This window comes from Magnolia sinica, chromosome 4, assembly GCF_029962835.1.
Source record: "Magnolia sinica isolate HGM2019 chromosome 4, MsV1, whole genome shotgun sequence".
NCBI lineage: Eukaryota > Viridiplantae > Streptophyta > Magnoliopsida > Magnoliales > Magnoliaceae > Magnolia > Magnolia sinica.
Window position 1 is genome coordinate 75220134 of NC_080576.1, and position 20180 is coordinate 75240313.

Genomic DNA, 20180 nt, shown 5'->3' on the forward strand with positions numbered 1-20180 from the left:
CGCGGAAGCCAACAGAACGGTACGGACTAGGACACGGGTCTTACAACTCTCCCCTCCAAATAAAAATTTCATCCTCAAAATTTACACAATCATCGCAAGTAAGCATAACTCTTAAGGATGAGGAAACATAGCATCATCATATAAAATTGGAGACATCATACAAGATACAACATGTAATCAATCATCAAAGAGATGGGGATAACACTCTCGAATCTCAGCCTCGCGCTCCCAAGATGCCTCATCAATAGAATGGTGACCCCACTGAACCTTCACCAAGGGGATGACCTTAGTTCGGAGGACCTGCTCCTTCCAATCAAGGATATGAACTGGCTGCTCAATGTAAGAAGCGTCCTCATAAACCTCCAATGGCTGCCAATTGATAACAGGAACTATGTCTGACCCACACTTTCTCAACATAGAGACATGAAAGACGTTGTGGACGCCAGACAACTGAGATGGTAAGGCAAGCCGATAGGCCACAATGCCAATGCGCTCAGTGATCTTGAAAGGTCTTATGAATCTGGGGCAAGCTTTCCCTTCGCTCCAAATCAAACTACGCCCTTCATGGGTGAGACCTTAAGATACACATGGTCCCCTACATCAAACTCCAAGGGATGATGACGGCGATCAGCAAAACTCTTCTACTGACTCTGAGCTGTGCGCATCCTCTGCCTGATGATATCGATAACCTCTGACGTCTACTGTACAAACTCGGGACCTAGGAGACGCTGCACTCTAATCTCGGTCCAACAACTTAGAGATCTGCACGGTCTGCCATATAATGCCTTAAAAGGAGCATGCCAATGGTTGCCTGATAGCTGTTGTTGTATGCAAACTCAGACAATCGCAGATGCTCATCCCAGCTACCCCCGAAGTCAATCACGCAGGCCCGAAGCATGTCCTCAAGGATCTGGTTGACCCTCTCAGTCTAACCATTGGTCTGCCGATGATATGTAGTGCTGAGTTGCAAATCAGTGCCCATGACTCTCTGAAAACTCCTCCAGAACTGAGACATAAACCTCGATTCTTGGTCAGAAACGATCAAAACTGGAATGCCATGCAGTCTCACAATCTCCTCGATGAATATTCTCGCAAGCCGGTCTAAAGGTCAAGTCGCACGAATTGTAAGAAAATGTGCCGACTTCGTCAGATGATCAACGATGACCTAGATGGGGTCATGACCGCGCTAAGTCCTCAGCAAGCCCATAATAAAATCTGTCGACAAGTGCTCCTACTTCCATGTCGAGACGCTCAATGGCTGCAATAGACCAGGGGGTCTTTGATGATTGGCCTTAACACGCTAGCATGTGTCACACTCGATCATAAAACTAGCAATCTGGCGCTTCATCCCTGCCCAAAAATACTGTCTCATCATATCACAATACATCTTCGTCGAGCTAGGGTGGATAGAAAATCGCGATCGATGTGCCTCGATCATAAGATCTTTGCGCAACTCAGGAATATTCGGGACACACAATCGGCCTCTGAAGTGAAGTCCATCATCAGAACCAATCTGCTAATCTGTCTAACTCTCAGATGCTGCCTTTACTCGATAATCCTGTAACGACTAATTTGTCTGCTGAGCCTCGATCACCCTTGCGACAAGAAAGGGTTGAATCGACAGGCTCGATAGCTGTACGATAGAAGACTGCAGACCAAAATTGAAGTCGTACTCTGCTATATCCTCGAGCATCCTCCACTCCTGAATCATCATATGTGCCACCAGGCCTCGTGGCTGGCGGTTAAGGGCATCCGCCACCACATTCACCTTGCCTGGGTGGTACTAGAGGTCAAAATCATAGTCCTTCAGAAGCTCCATCCAGCGTCTCTGCCTCATGTTCAGCTCGGACTGAGAGAATAGATACTTCAAGCTCTTGTGGTCAGAGAAGAGCTCGAACCTGACCCCATAAAGATAGTGTCTCCATACCTTCAGTGCTAAGTCATGCGTGGGGTAGTTCAGCTCATAGACCTTGAGTTGATGAGAAACGAAGGCTACAGGTCTGCCGTGCTGCATCAGGACAACACCTAAACCAGTACATGAGGCATCAGTAAATACAACAAATCCATCACTCCCAAAGGAAAGAGTGAGGACAAGAGCGGATGTCCGACAGTCCTTCAGATCCATAAATGCTCGCTCACAGGCGTCACTCCAAATAAACTTTATGCCCTTCTAGTCAACCTGGTCAACGGGGCTGCGATACGGGAGAAGCCCTCAGTGAAATGTCGATAGTATCCCGCTAAACCAAGGAAACTACAGATCTCAGACGCAGTAGTGAGTTGGCCCCACTTACGCACTGCCTCAACCTTCGAGGGGTCTACTACGACACCCTCCCTCGTCACCACGTGACCGAGGAATCTATCTCCTCCTGCCAGAACTCGCACTTCTCCATCTTCGCATGCAGCTGGTGGGCATGGAGGGTCTACCAAGCGATCTCCAGATGCTGCATATGATCCTTATAGTCCTCGAATATATCAGAATGTCATCGATGAAGACTACAACAAACTGATCGAGATATGGATGGAAGACCTTGTTAATCAACTGCATGAAGACCGCGGGTGCATTGGTCAGTCCAAAGGACATGACCTGGAACTCAAAATGACCGTAACGCGTCCTAAAAGCCGTCTTCGGGATGTCCTCCTCTTGAACCCGAATTTGATGATAACCAAAATGCAGGTCAATCTTCAAAAAGAACTGTGCACCCTGCAACTAATCAAACAAGTCATCTATCCTCGGGAGCGGGTACTTGTTCTTGATCGTGACTTGGTTGAGCTCGCGGTATTCCACGCAGAGCCTCAATGAGTCATCCTTCTTCCTGACGAAGAGTACCGACGCTCCCCACGGTGAACTGGTCAGACGAATGAATTCCAACTCATGCAACTCGTCCAACTGTCGCTACAGCTCACGCAACTCCATCTGTGCCATACGGTAAGGGGCCTTCGAGATAGGCACGACATCGGGCATAAGATCAATCTGGAACTCAATATGACGGCGCGACGACAATCCCGGAATCTCCTGGAATATGTCGGGAAAATCACAGGCCACCGGCAACTAATCAATACATAAGGCAACGGGCTCCTCAACTACGCAGGACATGAGGCAAGACAATGACTCTCCTCTAGGCTTGGTAATGAACTGGAATTGTGACAAGTCAGGTATAGAGAATGTGACAGTCCTCATGGATCAATCCAACACGGAGTGGTACTCGGCAAGCCAATCCATGCCCAGGATGACGTCGAAATCTGACATCGGCAGCACAAATAAATCAACAGGCAAAAAGATATCATCGACCAGAACTGGGCAAGATGAACACAAGTGGCCCAATACTGTGGTCTTCCCTAAGGGCGTCGACACGGTCAACCCCTCGCGAGCAGACTCTGTTAGCAACCCCGTTGAATGATAAAAATCCTCGGACATAAATGACTGCGATGCACCAGAATCAAATAGTACATGTGCGATACATGCAGATACGGAAATGATACCCTCAATGACTCCTCAAGATGACTAAGGATCCTGCTAACCCGAGTAGAACGTGGCCTGAGCTGGCTGGGGAGGTGCCTGTCCTCTCTGAGGTCCCTGGTGCTGCTGCTGCCTTTGTGGTGGCCTGTACTGCTGTCTCTACTACTGCTAGGGCCTCGATGGCTGAGGTGGCTGTGGTCGCTGCTGTGCTAGAGGCTGCTGCTGTGAAGGCTCCTGTGGTGCTCTCGGCGGTTGTAGATGAGGGTAAGGGCACTCAGACAGGTGGTGCCCTGTCCCACCACATCCAAAATAAGCCCCTGTAAACGGCTGCTGGGGTGGTGCTAGAGGTGCTGCTGGGGCTGCTGGTGCTCTAGCAGGTGGGTGGCTCCTATACCTCTGTGGGCGTAGATGCTGCTGGGAGCTACTAGAGGGGGCCTGCCTCTTCCGATTCTGTCCTCTCCTCTGATCTCGATCGCTCTGCGAGCCGGCTCACTCACTCTTATAAATCTGAGCCCTCTGCACTACCGCCTAAAAGGTCAGAAGCTCATGTCCAATCACACGGCCTCGAAGACCGTAACGTAAGCCGTTCTCAAAACGACAGGCCTTCCACCCCTCATCATCAACCATATATGGCGCGAACCTCGATAGGGCCACAAAACGGGCCGCGTACTGCGCCATGGTCATATCCCCCTGCACCAAAGTCTCGAACTCTAGTGCTCTCTGATGACGAATATGGTCAGGGAAGTACTGCTCCTCGAATCGGTCGATAAAGTCCTCCCATGTACAGACATAATCAGGTCTTACAACACGAGTAATAGAGGTTCACCAGTGCTCGGCTTCGCCCTAGAAAAGAAATACTGCCAATAGGACTCGCTGCTCAGTCGTACATGACATGGTATTGAAGATCTTCTCCACATTGGAGCGCCATCTCTCGGCTACAGTCGGATCTGGCTCACCCTAGAAATGTGGGGGATCGAGCTGTAGCGAACTCACGAAGAAGGGCACTCACGCGCTCCTAGTTGGCCTGAGCGGGTGAAACAACTGGTCGCCTGCCCTGTCCCTGAAGTGCGACTGTCACAGCCTGTAACATCTGTTGTAACTGAGAGGCACTCACAGGCACAGTCGGATCCGCACCGACAACAGGTGGAGGAACGTCATCCTCAGGCAGGGGAGCAGGGATCTCTGGCAGTGGAACGGGAGGCACAGGTGGTAAAGTTGGAGCCTCAGGTAGTGGAGCGGGGTGCGCTTGGGTCGTTCTCCTGGGCGGCATGTCCTATATGAAAGAACAATGATGCCAATCAACCTTGAGAATAGCACGTTAGGGAATTCAATCGAAAGGTTTCACACTCGGAACTTAATTGTCCTAAACTTATAGCAAACATGTGATGTTGTTCTTAGTTATTCCCAAGTTATGCTCTGATACCAACTTCTGTCATGCCCCAAACTCGAAAATCGGGCTCACAAAATTTCCAATCGCTGAATCCAACATCGACAACCTCCGTAGTACCCCATTCTCGGCTCTTGGCACCCATACGCCAGGTTCCGATCCTGGGATGCTACAAGGAGGATTTCTGATCATCAATTTGATTTGTAATGAGCATAACCAAGCATAACCCATGAACAATAATCACAAGAACACCATCACAAAATCTACTATGATAAAAAACTTTTAAGTACAATGAATCTAAAGGGAATACAAGAATATGCAAAAGATAGAAACTCCAAAGCTCGTCTGACTCTCCTGCTGCTATTATGCTACGGCTACGTCCTGGCCTCACCTGCACGCATCAACCGTGCATAAGCTTATAGAAAGCTTAGAGGGTGGTGTAAGTGTGTGTGCAATATAAGCGTGCTCAGAATGCAAGGTCAGAGTAATGTGGAATCATGGTGATGAGTACATGAATGTAATCGGCCGTACCAAGGCTATACGGTGCAAGATATGAATGTTATCGGCCATAACATGGCCATGCGATGTGAGATGCAACTCAAGCATGCCAATCCTCATCATGTATCAGTACAGTTCTCATGCTGGATAATCACCGGGGTTTAGTACACTCCAATTTGCATTGCCGCTCTCATAGCCGCACAGTCCAAGTGAGCATAAGAAACCTCACTATCCGCCTAGCCAATAGTCTCCCAATACCTATCCAGAATGTTAATAGCGAACCCATTCACGAGCTGGTTAAACTCAGCCTAGTATTGCCCCCTACCTTCGGGCGAGTAAGGCCACACCCCTTTTCAACCGACCACGACACAGTGGGAGATGCGGCCTCTTGGTATTCTGCCCTCGCATGCTCATATATCCACTCGGTCTAGACGTTGGAGTCATCCTCTGGTACCATCAGGTTTAGAGATTTTCACCAAGGGACATCTATGGCGCCCTAATGCTTAGTAACAATATTTTTGGTATCCAATCCAGCCACCCACGATGTGTCTGTGGAGGCTATGACCCTGATGTCATTGGAACATATAGTAATCACACTAATGTAAGTGTATGAATCATACTATCAGACATACAGCAATCTTGCGTGTACCAAGCGCTCATGTGGGGTAACTTCACCTATTAGGGAGTCCATAAACAATCTACCCGAAGGCATGTGCAATGATCAGTCAATCCTCATGTCAACCATATATATGATGCGTATGATCAAGAATCATGGATCTATACTAAGCATGTTATGTGGTGATGGGCTCTGATCAAAACGAAGATGGGCCTAGACGGCCTACTCATTACAGGTATGAGCTTATCAAAGGGCCCTAGGGAGAGTGACAGTGTGGACATTTAACCAACATCATCCTTGCAATGTGGACATCAAACCATCATTGCTCCCAAAGCATAGCCCGCTATAAGGGTCGACACATATACCATGGTGGAATCACACTACAATGGGCCTTATGTACGTCCTATTGGGCCTCGACTCATGGGCCTCTAATACACCAAATGGGCCTCAAACCATGGACTCATATATCTTAAGTGGGCCTTAGTGGGCGGGCCACAAATACATCAAGCTGGGCCTAATAACATGAGCTTTGCATACGTCACAATGGGCCTCATAATATGGGCCTTATACAAATTAAGGTGGGCCTCAACAATGGGCCTTAAATTATCTCCAAAATGGTTGGACGATTTGGATGAAACACATGCATCATGATAGAGCCCACCCTAACGGAGGGTGTGGATTACAATACATACATAAGTGGGTCCCATGTGGGGCCTACCAAAATGTTTATTTTCCATCCAACCCATTGATAAGGTCACTCAGACCTGGGGCCCACAGTAATGTTTATTTTCTACCCAACCTGGCCCCATTGTAATGTTTATTTACATCCAATCTGTGCATAAGGTCACGTGGACCAGGGCCCACCATAACGTTTATTTACATCCAATCTGTTCACAAGGCCACGTGGACCAGGGGAGAAACTGGGCCCACTGTAATGTTCATTTGCCATACAACCTGTTGATAGGGTCACATGGTCAGGGAACCCACCGTGATATTTTATTTTTTTATTTTTATTTAATTTATTTATTATATATTATTATTTTTTTATCACGTGGACAAGGAGCCCACCGTGATGTGGTTCACAAATCCAGCCCATTCATTATGTGTGTCCCACTTGGCTGAGGGTACAGACCAAGTTTCAACCACATCTAAATTTCAGGTAGGCCCCACCAAGTGATTTTATATATTTTAGGCATATCTTCACATGATTTTAGATGGTGTGGCCCACCTGAGTTCCGTATATGGCTGATTTTTGGATGGTCCATAGCCAGGAAGGGGGACCAATAAATGGACGACATGGATGTAGAAAACACACATCATGGTGGGGCCCACGGCTGGATCGTGGGTCCAGCCCGTCTGTCCGCCAGCGCGCAGGCGCTGCCTGCGGTGTTCTGACTGCAGCAGCGTAAGCTATTGCACCTTATTTTTTTTAAAATGAAATTTGTTTTCCTATGGATTTTCACAGGTGGGGCCCGCATCTGATGAATCTGCTCCAACCATTGGATCGTACGACTCAAGACCGGCTAAAAGAGTCTAATATGCGGCCTGTTTTTAGTGAGAAAAAGGATCCAGGTGGTTTTTAATGGTAAACACCACTATTTCCTATGGTATGGCCCGCTCGAGAATCAGATTGTCCCAAAATTTGGCTCAACGCCTAAAATGATCTAAGGAGAAGGATGGATGGCTTGGATTATATACATACATCAAGGTGGAGCCTACATGAGCGGCCCACCCCAAAAGCACCTTTTCTTCTTTCTTTTTTTTTTACTTGGAAGTACACACCCTGTCAGTACACACACTCCATGTAGCCACCAGCACGTCCAACATTCAGGGACAATGGACGACATAGATAAACACATCATTGTGGTGGGTCCCACTTGTACGTGGCCCATACATCAAGGTGGGTCCCACATGAATGTGGCCCACTTGATCAATCCGATGATTGTGTTTTCCTTTGATCAGGCACGTCCAAACGGATGACCGTGTGGACCACTCGGTGGACGGCCTAGATAGAATGCATACTTCATGGTGGGCCATCAACAAGGAAAAGGGAAGAGAGAGATAAATAGAGAGAAGGAGAGAGAGATCGGCATAGTAGAGGGGTCCCGCCACTATGGGCCCCTCATATGACTACAACACATACATTAGATTGGGTCCCATCACAAGTGGGCCATCAAATTGAAAATCAACATTAAATCACCCACATCTAGGCCTCCTTCTTGCTCCCTTAGCCTCCTTAGCTCCTTGCCTTCTCTTTTGATGGTGGTAGATGATGTATCAATGGTTGAGATGGGGGATGAGAGAGTAGGGAAAGTGAGCCACACTAGGCATTTGGGAGGGAGAGAGCTTGGACGTATGGAGTTTGGGTTGCTTGGGAGATTGAGAAATGAGAGAGAGAGTGAGGTGATGGGAATGATAAGAGGTGATGGAGTGATGGGTTGAGTGATGGATGAAGTGATGTGAGGGTTGACTTTAGGTAGGTTGTGTAAGAGAGAGGTAGGGATAGGGTATGGGTTGCTTGTACTTGACTTGATCTGTGATGTGTAGTTGATTGATGGGATTGATTGATCGATTGATGGGATAGGTCATAGAGATTCTCTTGGAATTCATATGCACGGCATTTTCTTCAAATTGAACGTGGGCTTACATCTTCTACCCTGGATATCAGTTCGGTGTGCGAGTCACAGCATTGGAACCGCGGCGACGGCGCGATCGCCAAGGTACAGGTTTCGGTTCGAGCCGACTTTGGTAAGCGGGACTTAGCTTAGGATCACGTGCAAATGTCGAATACTGTGCAAAGGTTGCCAGAATTCGACCAGAAGGACCACGGAAGCCAACAGAACGTTACGGACTAGGACACGGGTCTTACATATATAGGCATACATTTGTCTAAATCCTCTAGAAGACTCATCTTATAGAATCCCCTGGGCTTTACAACTTTTTATTAGTTGTATTAGATTCTATCAATCTCTCATCACCTTAGTCATCTTAAAGGAGCACTATATACAAGGTATTTGATATTTAAGTTAAAGCATTGACAACCAGTCAACATCATGATAGGGTGAGCAAATGGGAGCCGATTTAAGCATGTGATAGCATCGATCAAGAAAACCGAGAAGGCGCTTCAAAATAGGCTCAATCCAATAAGTACATTTTATTTTTAAGAGCCCGTGTACACTCTGTGTACACTCATTCCTTATGGAAGATTGAGTGTAAGAGTTTAAATTACAAACTTATCTAGGTTCTTGTGTAGGACCTAAATGAAAGTCGTTGTGTAGGCTACCGGACATGGGTACTTACGTGTTAGTCTTCGTCAGAACCTCCGACAAGAGTAAACATAGGTCCTTTGATTATGACTGAGATTGTTGGTTAGCTTATAAAAAACTAACCCAAGTCTCTTGTGGGAGCCTTTAATGAGAGTGTACGTTAGTAGGTTCTTGTATAGGAACGAGGTTCATGACAAGCTTATAGAAAACCACATTAAGTTTTTTGTGAGAGTTGGTCCTTGTGTATGATTGTAAAGGTTAGAGGTTAACCTGATTTAAAACATCTGATAGTGAAATTTGGTACACTCATGGGTTGAGTGCATCTACTGGGAGTGGAGTAGAGAAATTGAACCACTATACATGCTTGTGTTTGGGATTGTATTTGTGCACTTGTTTAATTATGCTTATATGATAAATGGTTAATTATATGCACGCATGATTAGATGAATGGTAGGAGTTGATAGATAGTACATCCCATACTCTCAATTATATTATCATGTTTATGGATTAGCTGCTTAATTGCAACATCCTATGTAGTCTATTTAATTAGACCCTCTAATGGCTTGGAAGCCTTAGAGTTATTTGCCTTAGTTTAATTTATATATTGGTTTAAGTAGGTAATTGTATTTAAAAGGCATAATTTTATTTTGTCCTAATCACCCCCTATAGGACAACCAATATTTTATAGCTCTGCCAAGCTTCTGTGCATAGCCTGTGGGCCTATCACATGCTATTTCAACTGGCATCAAAGCTAGTTCCTCTCGAAAGGCTTAATCGCCCAAAGTTAGATTTGAAGTAGCCTTATAATGATGTCTTCCTATAAGGGAAAAAGGTAAGGTTACCCAAGAACATGAACTTATTGGTAAATCTAGAGCGGCTAAGCCTTTTTGGGGTTAATAGAGGATTTAAACTTGATAGTCATATCTTTACCTCTACCCCTCCGGTAATCCAGAAGGTCTCATCTATTTTAGGAAGTAGCTCAAGAGGCTCTCTTGCGCGCCATACTTGTAGAGATATTAGGCACTTTAAATTTAAATGTGCAAGCTTTAAAAGGGCCCAATCCACCTCGGTCCCAAACTAAATCAAAGAATTCTTCATGACCGAGAAAATGGAACACCAATGGAGAAGCATCCCTAAAGGATCGTCAAAAAAATGAGAGAGTTTTCAAACCTTCCTAAAAAGACCAATTAGATGAAGGTGTTGCTAACACTAATTGCCCGGCTTAATGAAAAGGAAAAGTCAATGTTAATCAAGAGCAATGCTAATTAGGGTAGGACTAATATAGTTAAATCACTTGCCAAACATATATCTCCAACCAGGAAATCAGGCAAGGGAGAAAATCTTAGAAAAGTCATTTTCCCTTCCGAACATAGTTTGAGTCCTATGAAATTCACACCCAAGTAGGTTGTGAAGAGGAATAGGTGACTTTGGGTGGTCTATTTAGGTTGAATTGTTAAATCGGAGGATCAACCATCATCTTTGAGCTCAGTAGTTAAATCTGAGGATTTCAGCTTCAATTATGAGCCAGATTGAAAATTTGAGGATTTTAACCTCTATAGTGAGCTTATAAGAAAATCTGAGGATTATATCCTCATATTGTAATTAATAGTTAAATATGAGAACTAAGCCTCATTCATTCTGATAGTTTAATGTTTAAAGTTATTGAACTTTAGTTTTACATGTTATTAGTTGAGACTATCATTGGTTATTTTAATGTTAAGTGATATATCTTTTGAATGATCATAATAAGCATGCTCTAAGTTTTTATGCTTATATGAACCCCTTAATCCCCTATTAGTATGTGTCCTATATTTGGTAAATCTTGACTTATAGAGTTGTTTCATGTTATGTTTTCATTGGTATATTTATTGGAGCTTACTCTTTGTCAAATACTAAAAAAAGGGAGAGAAAGATGATTGGGGGAGGGGGGGGTGGGGAGCATTGCTAGTGCTACATGTCTCGAGTCCTATATTTAAATTTATAAATCTTAGTAATCTAGGACAAGTAAAATTTTGAGTTGTTTTGGTATGTCATTGATATAGACCATGACGTTATCTAGGTTACATTTTCGTCACATAATTGATAAAGGAAGACATTATTAGTACACTTATTTGTGCATTTTGTTTATCAATCACATGATTCCATGTGTTATGAAGTTGGTTAAGCCCTTCGAAGTTAAAGATCGAAGACACAAGTAAAGGTGGAGCATCAAGGAGCAAGGAGTAGGTAAATGCGGTGCCTTAGTGACCTTAAGCCTTGACCCAAAATAACTTAAACATTTATATGATTTTAACCTATACGTAAACCTTTTATTGATTATCCATTTTCCTTATGAGCCTAATTGGAACATAATAAATAAGGTAAATGCAAGGAATAGGTAAATGCGGTGCCTTAGTGGTTGAGCCCTTGGAAGTTGAAGATCGAAGACACAAGTAAAGGTGGAGCATCAAGGAGCAAGGAATAGGTAAATGCGGTGCCTTAGTGACCTTAACCCTTGACCCAAAATAACTTAAACATTTATATGATTTTAACCTAATACGTAAACCTTTTATTGATTATCCCTTTTCCTTATGAGCCTAATTGGAACATAATAAATAAGGTTATAAGATTTGCAAAGCTGTTGTGAAATCGTTTACCCAAAACAACAGTCTTTCAAGTAGTATTTGATCTCATCAAGCAGACCTTGGGGGGTCTTCGATGGCATCGAAGATCCCCTCAATGGAATCGAGTAAGTAACTCAGATATGTTTAGCAGAGTGATCTTTTATATTAGCTACTCGATGACATCGAGGACCATTAAAGAGTCCATTTGATGTCATCGAAGTCCATTCAATTGCATCGAATAATAGTATAAAAACTGTTCAGCAACAATTCAACTGGAAATCCAAATTTCCCGATACCATCGAAGGAATACTCGATGCCATCGACAGAGTTGTTAGCTACCTTTAAAAAAAATTAATACCGTTGATAGGGTTGTACATTGAGCCAAGTCGAGTCAAGGTGGGCCAAGCTCAGCTTGACTCGTCCGTCCTCTCCTCAAGCTCGAGCTTGCCCTCGAGCTTAACATTGGAATGTGGCTTGTTTGTCAAAGCTTTTAAGGTGAGTTCGAAGCGAGCTAGTGGATTGAGTCGAGTTAAGCCTGCTCCTGACTCAACCTAGCACCCAAGTTGCACCCAACCCAGCTTGATTTAGCACCCAACTCGATCCAACTAGCACCCAACACCCAACCCAACCCACACCTGAAAGGATCAGCTATAAATGGGGGGTTACTATGCCAAATATTTAGATATAATGTGGAATAATAAAACAATAATACTCAATTGCTTAATGTATTGAATTCTTGATATCAAATAGTTCATAGGACAACCTTCACCTAAAAGATTTAGGCAGGATAACCTTATTTCATGACATCTTTGAAATCAAAATATCAAACTTAGCAAGATCAAATTAATTACAAGACAATCATGTAAATAATAAAAACATTCACCGCATTGCATAAAGGAATTATAGTAGTTCGGTGCTTAAATCCACACCTAATCGACTCCCAAAATTACTACTCTCACAATTTTGGCTTTCACTATTCAAGGTTTTCCTAGGGTCACCTTAACAACCCGATATAGTTCTTGTGATTTTCACTGGCTATCACAACAAAATCCACTTTGTGATTTTCATGAGATCACCACAAACAAACCTGCTGAGATTTTCGGGCTATCTTAGAAAAACCTAAATTGAAATAAATAAATTTACAATACTTATCTTCCAATGGCAAGCGAAGACATTACTGTAGCTTAATTGCATCGATCTTCTTCTTGGGATATTGATGAAACCGTGCATGAGTTCAACCTAAAAGAATATAGGGATCTATTGTGTATTCAATATAAACAAAAATCTTAGGTGCTACAAATCCTATTATTTCGATCTCAAGTAGAGTTTGGATCACTCTATTACAAGTAGTTAAAGTAACTTGAGAAAGTGAATAAAATAAGCTAAAACAGAATATTAGAATTACCGCTTAAAAGTTTAAGAAGGGCCTAGCTCTCTCTCTCTCTCTATTGGAGGTTTCTCAATGAATTTCATTGTAGGAATGAATGAGGGAAGGCCTTTATTTATAGCAAAATGAATTAAAATTCGGCTGGCCTGTTGGCTGAATTTCAACGATTGCATTCCAACGAATCTTTGGATTTTGCAAGATAAGATCTTTCAAAAATTCAGCTGCCCCCAATTTGCCTGAAATCTGAAATCTTGCATTGTTGGAAGCTTGACCAAACATATTCGGGCTGGCCGATCAGTCATGTTTGGATGGTCGAACCCAAGGTTGGGCTGGTCGAATATGCCGCGAAAAATCTTGTTCAATTCGTAAACTTGCCCGAATCATGTAGGGTTAGCCAAAGGCAGTTAGGCTGGCCAAACCAGATGTCGGGTTGACCTAACTAGAGTGTATTTTAATATAAAAGATGATCAATAAGACATTATGAAAAATACACCTAACCTAAGGTCAATCTAAGGTTATACCAACTGATGGTTGACTCATCCGAAGTGTTTTGATCTTATAACCATGTACTTTCATGCCTTAAGATGTTGAAACTTCCCTGAGATGCTTGATCAAGTCAATAACATATCTTCATGAGTTGTCGAAGAGTATCTTCATGAGAGCTTGTGATCCTTTCAGGATGACAAAATTTGACAATCTTGATTGTGCATGAGAATAAGTACTTACAATCTCCCCCTTTGTCAAATTCGTGACAAAGCATACTCATACGATCATACAACTCATCACAACATATTACAACATCTCAATAACTTACCATATACATATGAACAATGATTCAAAGGAACATTTATGCACCACCAGAGATATCTTGGATCTTGATTCTCCCCCTTAGAGCATGCATACAAAAACTCCCCTTGAGCACTTAGTCATATATATCACATGTAGCAAAAATATATACAATTCCATAGAATTTATGCACGTAAGTGTAGCTGCTCATATGCGTATTCAATGTGATAGAGTTATGCTCATGATTTTATCCACATATTATCCATAGCTAAAAAGGCAAGCTTAAGAAGTCCTTGGGGGGGGGGGAGGTGAGGTGAATAGGACTATGCCAAATAATCGAATAAAGTACTGAATAAGTAAATAAATCAGAAATCTCAATCACACTAGTATTGAAATATTGATTCAAAACTAATTTGTAAGACAACCTTCACCTAAACAAGTTCTGGCAAGATAACCTTATTTCACAAATGTGATAAGAATCAAAATTCTAAACTAAGTAAGAGTAAATAAAACTATTTATTACAAACATTTACCACTTTTACATAAAAGAAATTACAACATGTAACGCCCTAGATTTTGAGGGCCGAGCAAAGCTCAACTCCCGAGATCCAACACATCACTTATGCAAAATAGATAGTGATGTTTAAATTTTGTCCATGTTAGTGCATTAAACATGAGTGAGATTACACTAAAATGACATATTATGCTCCAAAGGTAATTTAATTAAGCAAGCGGAATACTGTAACATGCATATTTGAACAAGTAAGCGATTTACAACCTCCAGAGTATAAGTATGTAACAGGACTGAATGTTTACATGTATTGTTTCCAAAATCTACGAAATGGCAAAACATAAAGTGTCAAACTATTCCATAACCCTATAATTCCGGCGACGCAGCTTTAGGTCTACACAGACCCACCTGAGAGCTGCACATAGGAGAACTCCTCCTCCTCATCTATGAAGACCGGCTCTGTCATGTAAGCCTCATCGTTATCTGCTTCAGAAGATAGCTACAAGCTCCAAGCTCAACTCTGTTGTGACCTAACGCCACTTGCACGCATCTATCGTGCATAAGCTCATAGAAAGCTTAGAGGGTAGTGTAAGTGTGTGCGCAAGGTAAGTGCTAAGTATGCAATATCAGAGCAATGTGAAAACATGCTAGTAAGTCCATAAATACCATCAGCCTTATCCAGGCCATACGATGCAAAAACATAATAAGCGAATATCATATACTGAGGAAGTAATGTAGATCAGCTATGTAATTCGGAGACATAGTAAGCTAAATATTCTGTGCTAAGGATGCAATGCAATATGTGGTGCGAATGAAATGACCAAGCTGGAGTATGAAGTCGGGATGATAGTATGTAGTATTGCAGGCTATGAGGTCCATCACAAGGGACTTCTATCCAAATTAGTCCCATACCTAAATTTGGATAGCCATACTCAATGTGGTAAACTCTTGACCTCAGGTCAGTCATGCGCCCTAACCAAAATCCTGGTCATTGCGAAGGTACACAACAATTAGTTGCACACCACCAGCTTAAGTGGATAGTGAATGAATGAATGAGTGAAATGCTGAGTATGCAACTTCTGCTCAATAAGTCCATATATCAGTATTATACATCTCTGGGATCATTACTGGGGTCTAGTACACTCTACGCCGGCTTGCCACCCCTATCCGCGCGCATGACTGGGTAAGTGGAAGAGACTTCACTATCCGCTTGCTAATATTGGGGCCGACTCACCGATAGCGGACCTATTCCTCATGCTGGTTAAACTCAACTTAGATATTATCCCCTCACTCAGGCGAGTAAGGTCACACCTCTTTCCAACTGACCATGACATAGTGGGAGATGCAGCCTACTGGTATACGGCCCTCGTGCGCTCATGTATCTACTCAGTCTCGACGTTGGAGCATCCCTTAGCCTTGAGGGTTTAGGGATTTTCACCGAGGGACATCTATCGCACCTGTATGCTAGAATTAAGCATTTTTAGTGTCCCATCTAGCCATCCACGACATGCATGTGGAGGCCACGACCCTGATGTCGCTGGGGGGTACAGTAGTCATAACCCAAAATACGAGATGCATGAGTCACACAGTCCAATCATGCTCAATCTTACGCATACTGAGCGCTCATGTGGGACGACTCTACCTATCAGGGAGTCCCATAAACAACCTGCCCTGTGCCATATGCAATGGTCAACCACATCTCATAACAAATATGCAGATGATGCGCATGGGAATGTATCATGATGTTATGCTGTCATATACTCATAATCGGTATCGATAACCGATACCGATAATTAGCCTCAATAATCGGCATTGATAATCGGCATATATGTAAGGTGGGGTTCGTAGATGAACAACCGATCTAAACCATAATATAACGACCATGGATATGCCAAATCTGGTAGTACGGAGCCATTCATCTAGTACAATGATGGACCACGCAACATCAATGAGGCCCAAAGATTTGGGTTAACCCACTTAGAGAATGATAAGAATAGGCCTAACAAGGCCTAAGGGAAGGTCACAATGTGGACATTTAACCATCATTGCCCATCAAAGTGGACATTTAACCAACATTGCTCCCAAGGAGTGGCCCATGTAGAGCCTAACATATAGTGGGCCCATGGCCTCACATAAGGGCCCAATACACATCCCATTGGGCCGTATCACATGGGCCTCAAATACATCACATGGGCCACATCACATGGGCCTAATACATATCACATGGGCCTAATACATATCACAATGGGCCTCATACAAGGACCTCCTATACATTGTATTGGGCCACACTCATAGGCCTTATATACATCACAATGGGCCACAATAATGGGCCTCTCATGCATCACATCGGGCCTAATATTCGGGCCTCAAATACATCTTAATGGCCCTCTCACCTAGGCCTCAAATACTTCTCAATGGACCTCATGCCTGGGCCTCAATTACATCACATCGTGCCTCATCAAATGGGTCACACACACAAATCATCAAGGTGGGCTCTACATGAGCAGCAGGTAGGCCCAGCACCTAACAGATGGGCCACACAGATGGATGGCCTGGGTATAACACATATAATACGGTGAATCCCACCATCCCAGCTGGGCAGTGTGGATGCCACATGTGCAGCACGTGGGGCCTAAATAGACAGCGAGGATAAAACACATAAATCATGGTGGTTTCCCCCATCCAGATTGACGGACGGTGTAAATAAAATACATAAATCATGATGAGCTCACTGCACGGACGATGTGGATCCACCCATTCATCATGTGTGGGGTCCACATGACCATGATACGGATAGTTGGGGGGGGGGGGGGTGTGGGGGCGCAAAACTCATACATCAGGTGGCCCCACACATGTGGATGCACTACCTCTCCAGCAACAAGAATGGACGGTGTAAATAGAATACATGCATCAAGGGTCCCACGTCCACGTCCAGATGGATGGACGGTTAGGATATAACATATACATAAACGGTGGGTCCCACCGTCCAGCAATCTGGATGGTGTGGATTTACATACCTTGAGATCAGACCCACACGACTGCTAACGTCAATATAGCAGCTATATAGCTACTGTAAACGTACACCAGCCAATCAGTTTCACACTGTAGGTGGGTTCCCACGTGGTGCCCACCATAATATACATCTATGTATATATACATATATCATATTATATATATTATATATCAAGTAATATTTTATATATATATATATATCATTGTTTTAATACAATCTAGCAGATAGCTAGTGGGACCCACTAACATCAATACAACAATTATGTTGCTGGAGTGAGATATACCAGCCATTCTACTTCCATCCCACCGTCCATGGATGGATGGTGAGGATAAAATACAAATATTAGGGTGGGTCCACGTTAGCGTGGCCCACCAGAGTTCTGAATCAAGCTGGTATTTGCGGTTTCCTTCATCCAAGCCCGTCCAAGACGGATGACCAGGGTCAAACACACACACACACACATATATATCAAGGTGGATCCCCACCATCCATTGCTAGATGGTGGAGTCCACACAATCATCAGGTGGGGTCCACATCAGTGTGGGCCACCAGCCTTGAAGCAAGCTGATATTTATGTTTTTCCTTCAATTGGGTCCGTCCAAATGGACTGCCAGGTGGGCCCACTCGATGGATGGCATGGATAAAATACATTCATCGTGGTGGGCCACAAAATATATATATAGAGAGAGAGAGAACGTGAGACGGGGGAGCTCCACCACTATGAGCTCCCCTAGGTAGGCCATATACAATGCATACAACAAGATGGGTCCCAAATGGGATCCATACCATCATTCGGTAGGCCCCACTTAGTTGATCACAAAAATCACAACCTAACCCTACAAAACACCCACCGATTCCACTTCTTTTAGGCTCCATGGACTCCTTAGCTCCTAGGCTTTTCCTTTGATAGAGGTTGATGAAGATTGAAGGGTGGAGATGGGAGATAAAGTGGTAGGGAGTGGGCCACACTTGACTCTTCTCATGGAAAGCTTGGATGTTGGCTCTCTCTTGGTGCTTGGGAGAATGGGTGGAGAATGAGAGAGAGAGAGAGAGGGGATGTAAGGAGAGAGGGGGGTGAGTGATGGATGTGAGTGATGGGTGTACTTGAGAGGTAAGGTTGTGTTGACTTTTGGGTGAGAGAGATATGGGTGTTGTACTTGATTGATTGATGAGATTAATTTAATTGATTGATGAGATTAATTTGCAAATGCGTGGCATTTCTTTAAAATAAATGCGGGCCCACAACTCTTGGCTTGGGTATCGCATTGACGTGTGAGATGCGGCATTGGAACCGCGGTACGGCGCGGTCGCAAGGGTACAAGTCTCGGCGTTAAATCAACTCTGATCGACAGGATGCGACTTCTGGTCGTTCAAAAATGTCAATTATAGGTCACGGTTCACCAGAATTTGACCAGAAGGACCGCGGGATCCTAAGGAACGGTACGAAATAGGATACGAGCCTCACATTTGCTCTACTCCTCTAAGCCTTAGATACCCTAAAAAGACTTAGCAAACCCTTATTTATAAGCCAAGTTCTGCAAAATTGTATCGGATCAAATTTACATAGTCCGCATAAACACTGCATAATGCCTTCGATGTCATCAAACATCCTTCGATGTTATTGAAGGGGTTTGAATCCGAAAGTCGCACCTTTTTTTCTTTCACACTACATAAGTCTCTGTGTCATCGAACCACCCTTTGATGTCATCGAGCAAAGCTTCGATCCATCGAACAGGTCTTCGAGTCATCGAGAATGTGTCCAAAACAGTCCAACGAATTGCTTCAATTTCTTCAATAAATTTGATGTCATCAAGCACCTTTCTTCAAGTCATCGAACATGTATTCGATTAATCGAGAAAAATACCCAATATGTCCAGCAACCAACTCAATTTTTTCTCATAAATTCGATGTCATCGACCAATGTTTGATGTCATCGAACGGTTCTTGATGGCACTGTCTTTATGATTTCTGTGCATATTCTTTCAACTTTCTTCCTTCTCCACTTGGTTTTCTTATATCTTGGGACCTTGAAATCTTCAATCTTGGTCTCCACAGGTTCATTCTTTGCCTTGGTGACTTTTGAGCACTAAATCCATGCTTTTAGCATTCTTTTCAATCCAAGCCCTTAAATTCACCTTGCAACACAAACACATGTAAAATATACCATTAAGCCATATTATGTTTGTAAAATCAAGAAATAAATGGGGGATAATATGCAATATTTGACCCTCAATAGCCATATGAGATGAATTGTCTAAATCTGAATCCAATTTAGAAACTGACAAATTAGATCAAGAAACTGATAATCATTTAAAGGCCTTCATGACCATAGCTAGAATTACTTTCATAAATGAAGATGAAACTTCTGATTATAAAACACTAGGAAGTGATATTGAAAATGAAGAAGATCTTCAAAATCCCTATGATGCCTTGTAAGATTACGGTAAAATTAAAATTTTAAAAAGATAAATTTGCTGATTTAAAATTAGAACTTGAAAAATATGTTTTGGAGAAATCATATTTTTCTAATTGTTTTGAAAAAACTAAACTAGAGCTAAATTTTAAAAATTCTAAAATTCAAGATCTCAAAACTGAAAATAAAAAATTACTATTAGAAATTACTTCTCTTAAAAATTCTAAAGAGTCTTGGATATAT